The sequence below is a fragment of the Nannobrachium achirus genome, assembly GCF_963921795.1.
Source record: "Nannobrachium achirus genome assembly, chromosome: 23".
Classification (NCBI taxonomy): domain Eukaryota; kingdom Metazoa; phylum Chordata; class Actinopteri; order Myctophiformes; family Myctophidae; genus Nannobrachium; species Nannobrachium achirus.
The window spans coordinates 9812719-9827763 of NC_137830.1; the positions used below are offsets into that span (position 1 = coordinate 9812719).

At 40.1% G+C, this 15045-nt stretch overlaps 1 pseudogene across 1 annotated transcript in view; it reads left to right on the forward strand.

Annotated features, from left to right (window-relative positions):
• Positions 1–14849, forward strand: part of LOC308308742 (NACHT, LRR and PYD domains-containing protein 3-like) — a 178418-nt pseudogene extending 163569 nt beyond the window's left edge. Inside the window, exons 10-17 of the transcript in view lie at positions 169–282; positions 700–798; positions 7718–8642; positions 8777–9559; positions 11893–11995; positions 13502–13629; positions 14266–14315; positions 14770–14849. The product of the transcript in view is annotated as an NACHT, LRR and PYD domains-containing protein 3-like (transcript). The remainder of the gene's footprint in view (positions 1–168; positions 283–699; positions 799–7717; positions 8643–8776; positions 9560–11892; positions 11996–13501; positions 13630–14265; positions 14316–14769) is intronic.
• Positions 14850–15045: the final 196 nt, after the last annotated feature.

A 15045-nucleotide genomic window follows, 5' to 3' on the forward strand; every position in this document is an offset into this window, starting at 1 on the left:
ACGTGACGTATTGGCTCATTCCATGGCATGTACAGTATGTGTTTCCAGAAGAATACTTCACAGAAGAGTTCATGTACAGTAAGAGATGTTCGACTGAGTGGATTCCACATGGATTCTAATGATTGAATATAAATAAAGTAAATCATGTTGATCTTCTGTTTCTCTCAGGGTCCATCAGCAGAGAGCAGGGTCTCCTGTACCCAGCTGTGTCTCCATGAAGAGTGACTGGTCCATGGGTAGACCTATTCACTTCAAAGATGGACACCACTCTACTGATCCCAGGTCAGAATGTAAAACACACAGAAAACAACACATTATTTAGTTGTTATCAAACTCTACTGAACAGAAATCGTGGTCTGGCTCTTAATATTTTAGAGTGACAAAATCCTTCCATATTTGATAAATAAATTCACAGAATACATTGGCTGTGTTCTACCCAGAGGTGATTTTATAACAAATCAAATAATGTCATCTTTGATGATTGTCTTCCTAAGAACAGAATGTTGGTATCAACCAGACCAATAATAGATACTAAGAACAGAATGTTGGTATCAACCATACCAATAATAGATACTAAGCAGTGGACAACATATTTAATTAATATACATTTATTATAATGAGAAATAACAATAAATCATGTTGAACAAACTAACCTTTTTATTGACAAGATAATAGAAACATGTTTATGATTTTCCACAGACCAGAGTCTCCAACACCCAGCTGTGTGTCTGTGAAGAGTGACTGGTCTAAAGGAAGACCTCCTGACTTTGGTGATGAACCGATACCTCCACACACACAGTATGTGAATCCATTACAATGTACACACTATAAGACACAACACAGGGGTTAATCTGACATGCCATTCACCAAACGGCCCTGCCCTGATGTGTGTGTAACACAGCTGTAACTAATTTTTGCCTGAAAGTCATGAGTGCATGTAGATCAAAAAGAATAGAGGTCCGCACACAGCTCAATGCTCCACAGTGTTTATTTAAAACATAAAGTTAGACGACGTTGCATGCAGATCATCCACACCTCATTTAACACCATAAAAGGCAGCCAGAAACTCTTAACGTCAGAGTGGTTGAACCAGGTGGTAAATCCTCTCCTCCAGGCTCTGGTCTTAGTCCTCTTCTGTCCTGTCATCTCAGTGATGACCTTTTAAACTTTACGCGATTCTGCCAATAATAATAATCATATAATTTGAGAGACACATCCGGGTTTTTACCGGGCGAAACAATGAATCATGTGACGTTGATCTCCTTCCCCTATTGGCTGATTCTAGGACATAAGAGACGTTTGACTGGGTCTATTCCACATGGATTCTAATGATTGAATATAAATAAAGTAAATCAGGTGTTGACACTAAGGTCTCAGAGGCACTTTCCCATCTGGCAAGTAGAGGTCATGTTCTACTTGCCCAAAGGTCATGCCCACTTGCCCGTCAGGTACATCATCCATTATAAAATGTTGGTGAAAATTACCGTTAAATTAATACTTTTTTATTTTAGTTTTTTCTATCTGGGGCTAAAATAAATTCATACTTACATTTTATTTATGCCAAATACCTAGCTATGAATATGACTGAGTTCACACGTTATTTATATTTTTTAAGTGTAGCAACAGTGAACACGGCACATTATAGTGTTCTTATTTTACATACCAGAGACAAGAAAACAGACAGCTCTGGCCATGTTCAGGTGTTTTGACAGATATCTGGTGTTGTGTTTATAGACGTTCAGGTGTTTAGACAGATATCTGGTGTTGTGTGTATAGACGTTCAGGTGTTTTGACAGATATCTGGTGTTGTGTTTATAGACGTTCAGGTGTTTAGACAGATATCTGGTGTTGTGTTTATAGACGTTCAGGTGTTTAGACAGATATCTGGTGTTGTGTTTATAGACGTTCAGGTGTTTAGACAGATATCTGGTGTTGTGTTTATAGACGTTCAGGTGTTTAGACAGATATCTGGTGTTGTGTTTATAGACGTTCAGGTGTTTAGACAGATATCTGGTGTTGTGTTTATAGACGTTCAGGTGTTTAGACAGATATCTGGTGTTGTGTTTATAGACGTTCAGGTGTTTAGACAGATATCTGGTGTTGTGTTTATAGACGTTCAGGTGTTTAGACAGATATCTGGTGTTGTGTATATAGACGTTCAGGTGTTTAGACAGATATCTGGTGTTGTGTTTATAGACGTTCAGGTGTTTAGACAGATATCTGGTGTTGTGTTTATAGACGTTCAGGTGAAGACAGATATCTGGTGTTGTGTTTATAGACGTTCAGGTGTTTAGACAGATATCTGGTGTTGTGTATATAGACGTTCAGGTGTTTAGACAGATATCTGGTGTTGTGTTTATAGACGTTCAGGTGTTTAGACAGATATCTGGTGTTGTGTTTATAGACGTTTAGGTGTTTAGACAGATATCTGGTGTTGTGTTTATAGACGTTCAGGTGTTTTGACAGATATCTGGTGTTGTGTATATAGACGTTCAGGTGTTTAGACAGATATCTGGTGTTGTGTTTATAGACGTTCAGGTGTTTAGACAGATATCTGGTGTTGTGTTTATAGACGTTCAGGTGTTTAGACAGATATCTGGTGTTGTGTTTATAGACGTTCAGGTGTTTAGACAGATATCTGGTGTTGTATTTATAGACGTTCAGGTGTTTAGACAGATATCTGGTGTTGTGTTTATAGACGTTAAGGTGTTTAGACACTTGCAAGCACTTCCCCGGTCAGGCGACCTCAAAGCAAACTCCACCTGCCCTGAAAGTTGTATTAACCCTAACCCTAACCCTTAGTGTCAAGTTCTGTTTTAAATCATGTTGATGCTCTCTTTCTCTCAGGGTCCATCAACAAAGAGCAGTGTCTCCTGTACCCAGCTGTGTCTCCATGAAGAGTGATGCATCCATGCATAAACCTATTCACTTCAAAGATGGACACCACTCTACTGATCCCAGGTCAGAATGTAAAATACACAGAAAACAACATATCATTTAGTTGTTATCAAACTTTACTGAACAGACATCGTGGTCTGGGTCTTAATATTTTAGAGTGACAAAATCCTTCCATATTTGATAAATAAATCCACAGAATACATTGGTCTGTTTTCTACCTAGAGGTGATTTTATACCAAATCAAAAAATGTCAACTTTGATGATTGTCTTCCTAAGAACAGAATGTTGGTATCAACCATACCAATAATAGATACTAAGCAGTGGAAAACACTGCCTGGTGGAGGTTTGCGCTCTGTGGAGCATCCCTTTGTAGTTTGATGTTTTTCCTTTTCACAGAAATGTTGAGGAACCAGAACCCAAAAATGTAAATCATATTATACAGTTATTCAATGAGAAAAGGCAATAAACCATGGTGAACAAACTAACCTTTTTATTGACAAGATAATTATAGAAACATGTTTATGATTTTCCACAGACCAGAGTCTCCAACACCCAGCTGTGTGTCTATGAAGAGTGACTGGTCTAAAGGAATGCCTCCTGACTTTGGTGATGAACCTAGACCTCCACACACACAGTATGTGAATCCATTACAATGTACACACTAAGACATAACACAGTATGTGAATCCATTACAATGTACACACTATAAGACACAACACGGTGCTGATAATCTGACATGTCATTCACCAAACAGCCCTGATGTGTGTGTATCACAGGTGTAACATTCTTTGTTTGCCTGAAAGTCACGAGCGGGTGTAGATCATCCACAAGTGTTTGAACCAGGTGGTCACCCTCTCCTCTGGGCTGTGTGATGACCCTCCTGAACACATGTTGACAACTATTACCTCTAGTCTACAGTGATATAAGAACATTATGTACAACTATTACCTCTAGTCTACAGTGATATAAGAACATTATGTAACTATTACCTCTAGTCTACAGTGATATAAGAACATTATGTACAACTATTACCTCTAGTCTACAGTGATATAAGAACATTATGTAACTATTACCTCTAGTCTACAGTGATATAAGAACATTATGTACAACTATTACCTCTAGTCTAAATATAAATAAAGATTTGTGTACATTAGTGTTAATTTCGTTAACGAAAACTATGACGAAACATGTTCGTCAACGCACATTTTTCAAAGGACTAGACTAGACGAACACGAACACCCCTGTGAATAAACGATGACTGGGACAAAATCATTATGCAATTTCGTTGAGGAATAAAGACAATAATGTTTTTAACAAAATAAAGACTGGACTAAAATCGGTCTTCATTATACTGCCCTACAAAGGCAGAGTGCAGTAACTACGTTTTCGGACACACGCACACACCAACTTATCTGTGTCGCCCAAAGGTCAAATTAGCCTTCATGATATTGGGGGAGGAACAATTAGCTCAAGAACAGATATACAATTAGTGTAATATCACTTTTATGTCTTTATCTCATTTGGCTGATCAGCTGTAACTCTTTTAAACCCATTTTTTTGTGAAATTCGAAAACGTAGTTACTGCACTCTGCCTTTGTTGGGCAGTATAGTTCACGAACGAGACTGATTAACGTGCAGTGATGCATGCACCGCGGCACACGCACCGCGGCACACGCACGCACGCACGCACGCACACACACACACACACACACACACACACACACACACACACACACACACACAGAGAGAGAGTGTTGAATGGATGCGCGCTCACAGACAGCAGTTAAAGTTTTAAAACTACCAAGCGACGCAATATGTGTTGCAGAGACATGGAAGTGTTGGCAACATGCTTCAAATTTATCACTTACGTCCGACGCGTAAAATAAAGGAATAATTGGAACGCTATTGGACTAAATGATGGGGAACAGCATAGCAAAGCACATGAACGCAACAGGCTCGTGTGCGCGCGCTCACGTGTGTGTTATGTGTAGCATGCAGTGGTGGAAAAAGTACTCCGATTTTTTTTACTTAAGTAAAAGTATCAATAGTTACTACATTATAGAAATACTCTATTACAAGTAAAGTCTGGAATTCGAAATGTACTTAAATTACAAAAAGTAAAAGTACAAAGTGTTTGAACATAGCTGATCTACAAGCTCACAACGTGTTGTGTTATATCAAAACAATATTTGGATCCAAGATGTAGTGGAGTAGAAGTAAAAAGTATTAGAAATTGTAAATACTCAAGCAGGCCTATAAACACCTCAACATTGTACTTAAAGGGATATTTCAGTTACAAAGAAACGTTTGGTCATTTTATCATCTAATCAGGCAAAGAACTGGGCCTGTAGGGCCTGATAACATTTACATCAAATATCTAAATATTGAATCAAGCAAATTAAAATCTGTTCAGGGTGTTCATAAAAGCCTGATTGGACGATAAAATGACCAAACGTTTTTTTTAAAGTGAAATATCTCTTTAAGTACAGTACTTAAGTAAATGCACTTAATGTTACACCACTGGGCGGGGTTGCACCAGCTGTTACTAAGTTATAACGTAGCCTAGTTGTAACGTAAATGGCTTATAAGTCAAGACTTACGCATTATTAAAATTTCAGCTGTTGCACCACTCTAACGTATCTCTAAGTAACTACTAAATATTTACACCAGCCTTTGGGCAGCACTAAGTCCTTACTAAGTAACCTATCTCTATGGAAGTAGAGCAACTACACTACTAACGTGGCAGACAGCATTATATCGTCTATTTAATTAATTCAACAATGACACGACCCATCTGTTTAAAACGTTAAGCCCTATATACATTTCGGCCATTTGTAAATAGAGGATCTACAAGCTCACAATGTGTCTACTATTATAGAGTATTTCTATATTGCAGGATTGATACTTTTTTAATTCATTTGAGTCTTTTTCAACCAGTTCATATAGCCACGGCAGACAGCACAACAGCGACTTGAACGGTGCTCTTCTCCCCTCCAAATATGCGCTGCGTTACTTCACAACAGGGCAAAATGTATGAGGGGCCAATATAATTTGTGATACAATCCGTGTGCAGGGATGCGCTCGCCATGTGCACACGTATCAATATGACTTTGTGTATGACAGTGGAGAGACGGAGCTCTGTCTGTTGACAAAAGACTATACAATCTTTACTTTACTAGAAACAGTTAGTTTTCATTGGATTCGGGAGCTATGACGTCATTGTATGCGACTATACATTACTTTAGGAACAGTCTGCGCATTACTTGTTACGTTATGCCTTAAGCAGTCGTGGTGCAACACCTGTTAGTAACTCACTTAGTTACAAACTAACTAGTAGTTACTAAGCCTCTAGTAAGGACTTTACTCCCTAACTTAGGGCAGAACTTGCGTTCTGGTGGTGCAACCTGCCCCTGGTGTGTAGTAGTCTACATGTGCTTGCCTATTGGACAGGTGGTTCCTACTGGTGTTGCTTAGCAATGTGTTTTAGGCTACTGGGTTCAGTTGGGTGAACTGGACATACTGGTGGTAGTGTAGTGTAGTGTAGTGTAGTGTATGTAGTGTAGTGTAGTGTAGTGTAGTGTAGTGTAGTGTAGTGTAGTGTAGTGTGTAGTGTAGTGTAGTGTAGTGGGATCAGTTGGTTGAACTAGATATTGGTTCTGTTGTCTTGTTGGACTGTACTGGAATCAGTTGGTTGTTGTTGAACTAGACATTGCTTCTATAAGCATGTGTTGTATTGTTGTACTGTAGCCTACTGTATTTTCATTCAAATTGTGTTTTTCATCAAAAAGACGAGAGAAAATGCAATGTGAAATAATTATGATTAGATGGAAAATGTTCTATATTATTTGCAGAAAGTAGAGGGAGACAATTTATTGTCCTGACTAAAACTAGACTAAAATGTCAACAGTTTTTGTTGACTAAACTAGACTAACTAAAATGATGTTGTCTTGGACTAAGATGAAGACTAAAATGCTTGACTTTTAGTCAACTAAAACATGACTAAATAAAAACTGGATGAGATTGACTAAATGTGATAAAAACTAAAAACTGGACTAAGACTGACAAATAATTAAAAAGGGGTCAAGGATAAAATTAACACTACTGTACAACTGGGCTGTGTTTTTGTATCATGTATGCCAGGTGATGTAATACATGTTCATCTATACAATATTTTCAAAACCCATTTGAAAAAGAGCAGATCTACAAGTTCACAACACATGGCATGAAAGCCCTTCCTGAGCTTGTATATCGGTGCTATTCATTGAAAAACAAAGAATAAAGGTTTTAAGTGGTTAATTAAATATAAGTTATTAAACTATCTATTATTTATATTATATTGTGTTCATCTCCACAGAGAGAGACTCAGAACCACACCTGAACAGAAGACATCCAGTCAAACCACAAGTGAACAAAGTAAGACTGGACACATTTTACACAAATTATTATTTCAATTCATGAAATGTTTAATTAGCAGACAACATCATTAGACTAATGTCCATGTATCAAATACTGATGATTAACATAGCCTATACATTTAGACAGAAATAAATGACCCAATTATATTTATTTAGCTGTTTTGGATTTCTTTTTTCCCTATATTTTTTTTGACAAATTGTAGATTTTCTGGGGGGTGTTTAAGAAATAGTTTGAATGGTATGATATATTTCATGTAAAGTTATAAATTAACTTTAACTTATTTAATATGTCTTCATTGTCTTCTCATAGCAGGTGTCAGTCCACTGGAGCATTTAAAGGTTTATAAGATCGGTTTGAACCGTCTTGATCGTGTGACATACGTCACTGAAGTGCCCTCCCTCAGCAGCATCTACACAGAGCTCTACCTCTCAGCGGGAGAGAGTGAAGGCGTTAATAACCAACATGAGGTCTGGCAGCTTGAGACAGCTTCCAAGAAGAAGACCCTCCATGACCAACCAATCAAATGCTGTGACATATTTAAGCCCCTCCTCCTTGGCAGAGATAAACCCAACAGAAGAGTTCTGACCAAGGGCATCGCTGGCATTGGAAAAACCTTCTCTGTGCGTAAGTTCACTCTGGACTGGGCAAGGGGTTTGGAAAATCAAGATGTCATTCTCCTGGTTCCCTTCTCATTCCGGGAGCTGAACCTGGTCAGAGATGAGCAGCACAGTCTTCTCTCACTGATCCATCGTTTCCACCCAGAATTAAAGAAGATCACAGCAGAGCAGCTCGCTGTCTGGAAGGTTGGCTTCGTCTTTGATGGTCTGGATGAAAGCAGGTTTCCGCTGAAATTCAAGAACATTGATATTGATTCTGATGTCTTCAACAACAATGACATTGTTTCTGATGCCACAGTGACATCATCAGTGGACTTGCTGTTGACAAACCTCATAAAGGGGAATCTGCTGCCCTCAGCCCTCCTCTGGATAACTACCAGACCTGCAGCAGCCAATCAGATCCCTCCTGCATATGTTGACTTGGTGACAGAAGTACGAGGGTTTACAGACCCCCAGAAGGAAGAGTTCTTCAGGAAGAGATTCAGTGATGAGAAGCTGGCCAACAAAATCATCTCACACGTAAAGACATCAAAAAGCCTCCACATCATGTGTCACATCCCAGTCTTCTGTTGGATCACTGCTACCGTTCTGGAGGACATGTTGAAGACAGACAAGACAGAAAAGCTGCCCAAGACCCAGACTGCGATGTACAGCAGCTTCCTGTGGGTTCAGACAAAGAGGAAGAATCTGAAGTTTGGCGAGACGGATGAGGTGAATCAACACCATTCAAGCTCAGTAAAGGGTGAAGTTGACATGGCGATGAGTCAAAAACCAAGAGAAAATTCCTGGTTGACCTGGTTGAAGACCACGACACAAAGACTGCTGGGAGTGAGTGCAACAACTAGCAATCTTCCAATGTCCAATACTGACAAGGAGGTTCTTCTGAAGCTGGGCAGGCTGGCTTTTGAACATCTGGACAAAGGTAGCATCATGTTCTACCAAGAAGACCTGGAAGAGTGTGGTCTTGATGTGAAAGACGCCTCACTGCACTCAGGAGTGTGCACAGAGATCTTCAAAGAAGACACTGTTCAATCTGAGGGAAAGGTCTACAGCTTTGTTCATCTGAGCATCCAGGAGTTTCTGGCTGCAGTCTACCTGTTCCACTGTTACACACAGAAGAAAATGAAGGTACTGAAGACATTCCTGGGAGTTGATGTCAGTACCTTGGAAGACTTCCTGAAGAGAGCCTTTGAAAAATCCACAGAGAGTGAGAATGGCCACCTGGACCTCTTTGTCCGCTTCCTTCATGGCCTCTCACTGGAGTCCAACCAGAGTCTTTTAGGAGGCCTACTGTGTCAGACAGACCACAGTCCAGAGACCATCCTGAGAGCCATTGACAACCTGAAGAAGATGAATGACCAAAGGTTCTCTCCTGACAGATGTATCAACATCCTCCACTGTTTGATGGAGATGAACGACCACTCACTGCATCAGGAGATCCAACAGTACCTGGAGTCAGAGGACAGATCAAAGACAAAACTGTCTCACTCCCAGTGTTCAGCTCTAGCCCACATCCTGCTGACGTCAGAGGAGGTTCTGGATGAGTTGGACCTGCAGAAATACAGAACAACAACGAACTGGGGGAAATCCAGACTGGTCCCAGCTGTGAGGAACACCAGAAAGGCTCGGTTAGTAGTCATGTTCATAGAAAACCTATTAGAAGAGAATCAATCTACAAACACACCTAACACTAGTAGCAATGATGGTGGATGTAAGATGTCCAATAATAATCAGGTCTCAAATAGTGACTGGTGGTATAGTGTTTATGTGCAAATAAAGCATATTCCTGTTATCTATTTCACTGCCTATGACGGGTGCTCGTCAAATCCTGATTTGAGCCATGGAACAGCTGGTGGGTGTCTGCGGACTGTGAGTTGCCATAGCAACGACGGTGCATGCAGCCTGAAGTCTTTTTAAAAAACTGAGCGGATGGAAATAATTGAGGATGTTATTCTATAAAATCTCAAAGGTTAGTGTTTTGCTGGTGTTGAACAGACAAGATGATTAGCTTAGCTTTGGCAGTAAAAGAGAAAGATTAATACATTTTAATTGCCATCTATAACTAAAATAATAAATACCTTAATATTGTATTTAGTTTAGCCCTCTATAACTAGATGGGAAATTAAAATCGGCTCCATTACAGCAGTTCTCTATGCACTCGTGGACGGCTGGGAAAAAAAGACTTACAAGCTCTCAACGCACTGCATCATGGCGTGTCGACAGCTTATACATCTGTTCTTTTCGGCACATTTATAGCGATCTAGAGTCTCATCGGGACAGCACCTGTATCAATACCACTACCCTGGCTATCTGCGTGATAATCAGAACATCATTATGAAGTCATTGTACACGTTCAGTGCAGTGCACATCTTTTAACCATGCCTGCAGTCTGCACTGAGTCTGCAGAACACCCAAACGCACAGACGCATGTGCGTGTCTTTAAAAAGTACACGCTCACTTGTGCGGAGCAATTAATGTGGATTAAAGACGTCAATCAAACACCTGTGTGTGTGTGTGTGTGTGTGTGTGTGTGTGTGTGTGTGTGTGTGTGTGTGTGTGTGTGTGTGTGTGTGTGTGTGTGTGTGTGTGTGTGTGTGTGTGTGTGTGTGTGTGTGTGTTTGCGCACACACAGAGCCCTCTAGGCTCTGACATCAGTGGCATGAAGTCTGGGCTATCTGGCTACTTCTATTTCCAATACAATTTCAAAATAAACGTGTTGAATGATCGATAGTATACAGTAAGAAAGGCTCTTGTTTTGAAATACGCTTCTGCGCACCGTTTAGAGAGGAAATGGCTTTCAATGGACGCTCCATTTGATGGTCGTCCATCTCTCTCTCCCTGTGCGTCATGATGGTGCGTTGTGGTGAAAACAACGCAGGCATAAGAAAGAAAAAAACAAACAAACAAGACAAGACAATGTAAGCTATAAAGGCATTAAACCGTGTCCTCTCATCCTCTTGGGTCACGGGATAAAAGGTTTGGGAACCATGCTTGCTGTAGACAGTGGTGTAAAGCAATGGTTCTCAGTGGTTCCCTTTTCAGGCTGTGACCCCCAAAATAATCATATTTAACTGGGGACCCGCCACCGACGAGCACTAAGAGTTGAGGAATTACTTTTTGTATAACACGGTTCTATTGTGAAAATGGCAGATCTACATGAGGCGTCGTGAGCATGTAGATCTGCTATTTTCACAATTCCTGCCACTGACAATTTGGCCAATGTTTAATTTGTCATTTTAGAGGTATTAAAAGGTCCTTAAATTGTCACTTTAGAAATTTGTACTTACACTTTATGTTGGTTTGTTTACTGTTGAGTGAGAAAACAACTTTGCACATTAACTTAATCATCTGGGGACCCCCCAAAATAATTTGGAGACGGTTGAGAACCACTGGTGTAAAGTAACTAAATTTGAGGTATTTGTAGGCTAATTTACTTGAGTATATACTATTTCCAATAGGCGTGTGTGTGTGTGTGTGTGTGTGTGTGTGTGTGTGTGTGTGTGTGTGTGTGTGTGTGTGTGTGTGTGAGACTGTGTGTTTGTGCGCGCATCAATTAACGAGTATGCTCGTAAATGGCAGTAAGCGTTAAATTAATTATTTCCGTGGACTTTAAATCACTGTTTTATTTGATGACCTTCCTGTCCTGCCATTTGACCTTTTTGCCCTCAAAACATTGAACATCAAAGGTCAAGTGGTCTTGACCCTAGAATGACAAAACTCCTATGAACATAAAATAACCATTAAAGGCACACACAACACAACAAACAGTTAAAATGTTCACATTTTGGCACCCCTGGTCTAAGTGGAAATGCTTTTGGTGCTGCGTTGAGTACACATATCCCTCACCATGTGATTCATATTTGAGGTTGATAGTCATTGATAGTTCATTATTTTGGGCATTTCTTTTTCTTTGAACATGAACTTGATCTAATATGTGATTTTACGTATTGTTCATTTACAGACTTGTTGGCTGTGATCTCAAAAAGCCAGATTATGAAATTGTGTCTTCAGCTCTCAGCTCTAATCCTTCACATCTAAGAGAATTGGATCTCAGTTATAACAATGTGAAGGATTCTTTCATGGAACTCATCTCTGCTGGATTAAAGAGTCCACATTGTGAACTGGAGATACTGAGGTCAGATTAATTAACCAGCATTATTTAGATTAGTTCTGTTTTATTATTTATTGTTTTTATTATATTAAGAGGAGTGTGCATGGTATTGACATCATGGTATCCCACACTGACTAGAATCATGATACGGTCAGAGTTTGTGTTGGTTAGTTCTCACTCTGGCATCACATCACAATGATACGGTACAGTAAATACAATATGTGATCCATCATGGCTGCTAGGGAATTATCACGTCCAGTTACACAATCATTGAGTGTCAAACTGGTGTAAACACAGACTGGAAGGTTTGCTGGTACCCCAGCACACCAGCACCAGCAGTCTGTTGTCTGTTTCATTTAGACAATAAGGTTGATATCATGGTAACCCACACTGACTAGAAACAAGAATATGCTCATACTGTATATGGACTATGGAGATCACTGATATAATCAATATTAAGCTAATAACTTGGAATGCCCATATATGGACATATTTTGTGAGTCTCATGTGGTCTATAACAGGGGTTTTCAAACTTTTGGACGCAGGTCACCCCTGTAAATAACCTTTTCATCCACGGCACCCCTGAGTTACACTGTTAGTTTTTAGAATCTTACATAAGTGATGCAAATATGCACATCTTTCCACCTGAGATACGGTAGGCTACGTCACAGAGAAATATCTGTTTCCATCAGAACTGACTGAAAATAACTTTATATTTGACGTTTAACCACTTGAACCCCAGCATCCCTATTCTGGGGGGAAGGTTCACCAAAAAATAGCCGATCTACAAGCTCACAACGCGTCACAACGTGACACGTTGTGAGCTTGTAGATCTGCTATTTTTGGTGAAGAGTTGGCTGTACAGTAGATGGAAAAATAACTCATCTACAGTGCAAATCAGGTGTTCACATAGTGAAGTGATATTAATGTTGTGATATTGCTGAATTCCAAATATCATAAAATAATTCTGAGGCACCCCAGGGTGCCCCGTCACCCACTTTGAAAACCCCTGGTCTATAACATAAGACATCTATGATGTCAGACGTCATACAGTTACAGCAGCTTCCTGTTGGAAAATTACCATTTCACATTATTCATGCCTGCCTGTTTTTTCATCTCTTTGGTCCCTCCTCCAAATCTCTGATAATCAATCCAGATATGTCATCTTTAATTACAGACTTGCTGGCTGTAACATCACACAGACAGGATTTGACATCCTACTCTCAGCTCTCAGATCTAATCTTCCCCATTTGAGAGAATTGGACATCAGTTTCAACTGCCTGCAGGAATCACAAGTGGACCAACTCTCTGCTCTACTGAAGAGTGAAGAGTGTAGACTGCAGATCCTGAGGTAAATAAATAGTGTGTTTTCTCTCTGTGTGGATCTCTACTTGAACATCAACAGCACTTTGTTAAATATGGATTTCTCTGCAGGTTGTCAGGATGTGGGCTCACAGAGGAAGGCTGTTCTTCTCTGGCTTCAGCTCTGACCTTCAACCCCTCCCATCTGAAACAGCTGGACTTGAACTTCAGCCACTTAGGAGGCTCTGGTCTGAAGAAGCTCTCTGCTGCACTGGAGACTCTGAAGTGAGTAGACTTGGACTGTGTCCATGTTGGTTAGTGCAGTGTTTCCCTTACAATGTTGAACTAGCTGGCCAGGTGGGAGGGGGGGCTTCTTTGTTTTTATTTATTTTATTTTATTTCAAAATTATAATTCAATTAAAAAATATGTTTAGAGTGCGTTTCAAGTTTTGTCCCTTGGCTCACTTTATCAAAGTCAGTATGGAATAAAAGAGAGGTTTGGACACAAAAACAAAACACTGTTTTTACCAGTTCAGTCTTTACTCTGGGACAATTAGAGCCAGACGATCATTTGATCCTATATGATCCATGGTTCTATTCATAGATTTAATATTCAGTGATAGTGTCCTATATTCTAACATAGATTTAATATACAGTGATAGTTTGTCAAATATGGAGGAGACTTGATCTGTATCCCGAAACATTTATTTACTGTTGTTTGTGTTCAAGAATGTCTAGCTGTGTGTGTGTGTGTGTGTGTGTGTGTGTGTGTGTGTGTGTGTGTGTGTGTGTGTGTGTGTGTGTGTGTGTGTGTGTGTGTGTGTGTGTGTGTGTTAGCAAAAGGAACAGAACTATGTCAGGTAGTGGAGACAGTGTGTTAGACAGTCAGACATTGATTCATTGTTGTTCTATTTCCTACAGTGTGAATCATTCAGGAGAACACTGGATTAAACCTCAACTCCTTACAAGATGTGAGTGTCTGTCTGTCTGTCTGTCTGTCTGTCTGTCTGTCTGTCTGTCTGTCTGTCTGTCTGTCTGTCTGTCTGTCTGTCTGTCTGTCTGTCTGTCTGTCTGTCTGTCTGTCTGTGTGTCTGTCTGTGTGTCTGTCTATACTCTGTTGGCCCCTCCCTCACTGTATTCAGGAGCTATTATGTAATACAAACCTTCAGCAATGTGTTTTAAAGGTGTTTAGTAACACAATCCAAAACATTGAAATTCAACCCCCCTCCAGGGCAGTGGTTCCCAAACTGGGGTTCGGGACCCCTGGAGAGACCATTTAAAACACAGTCCAATCAGTGTGTGAAGTGGCAACAGGCTTAGCTCTTATTCAGCAGATAAAAAGTGTTGAGAAGTGTGGTGTTGCTGACCACATCCATAGAGGGGAGAGGGGGAACAGCCCAGGACCTCATGCTCCCCTCTACCCAGGTGAGGTGCACCCTAGTCCTGCTCCACTCCTCCACTCCATCCAGGAGGACCTCTGGAGGAACCAGAGGACCTCCAGGTGATCTGGACTCCTGAGGAGCAGTGTCTCCTAGGATTCAACAAACTAATAAAGATTAAGGCTGGGACTTTAACTGATTAATTGCGATTAATTAATTACAGAAAATTAACGCGATTAAAAAAATTTACTCATTTTAATCGCACTTAGTTTTTGCACCACAGAACCTTCAGTTTCGGGCATACCGATCATAGCGATGCACC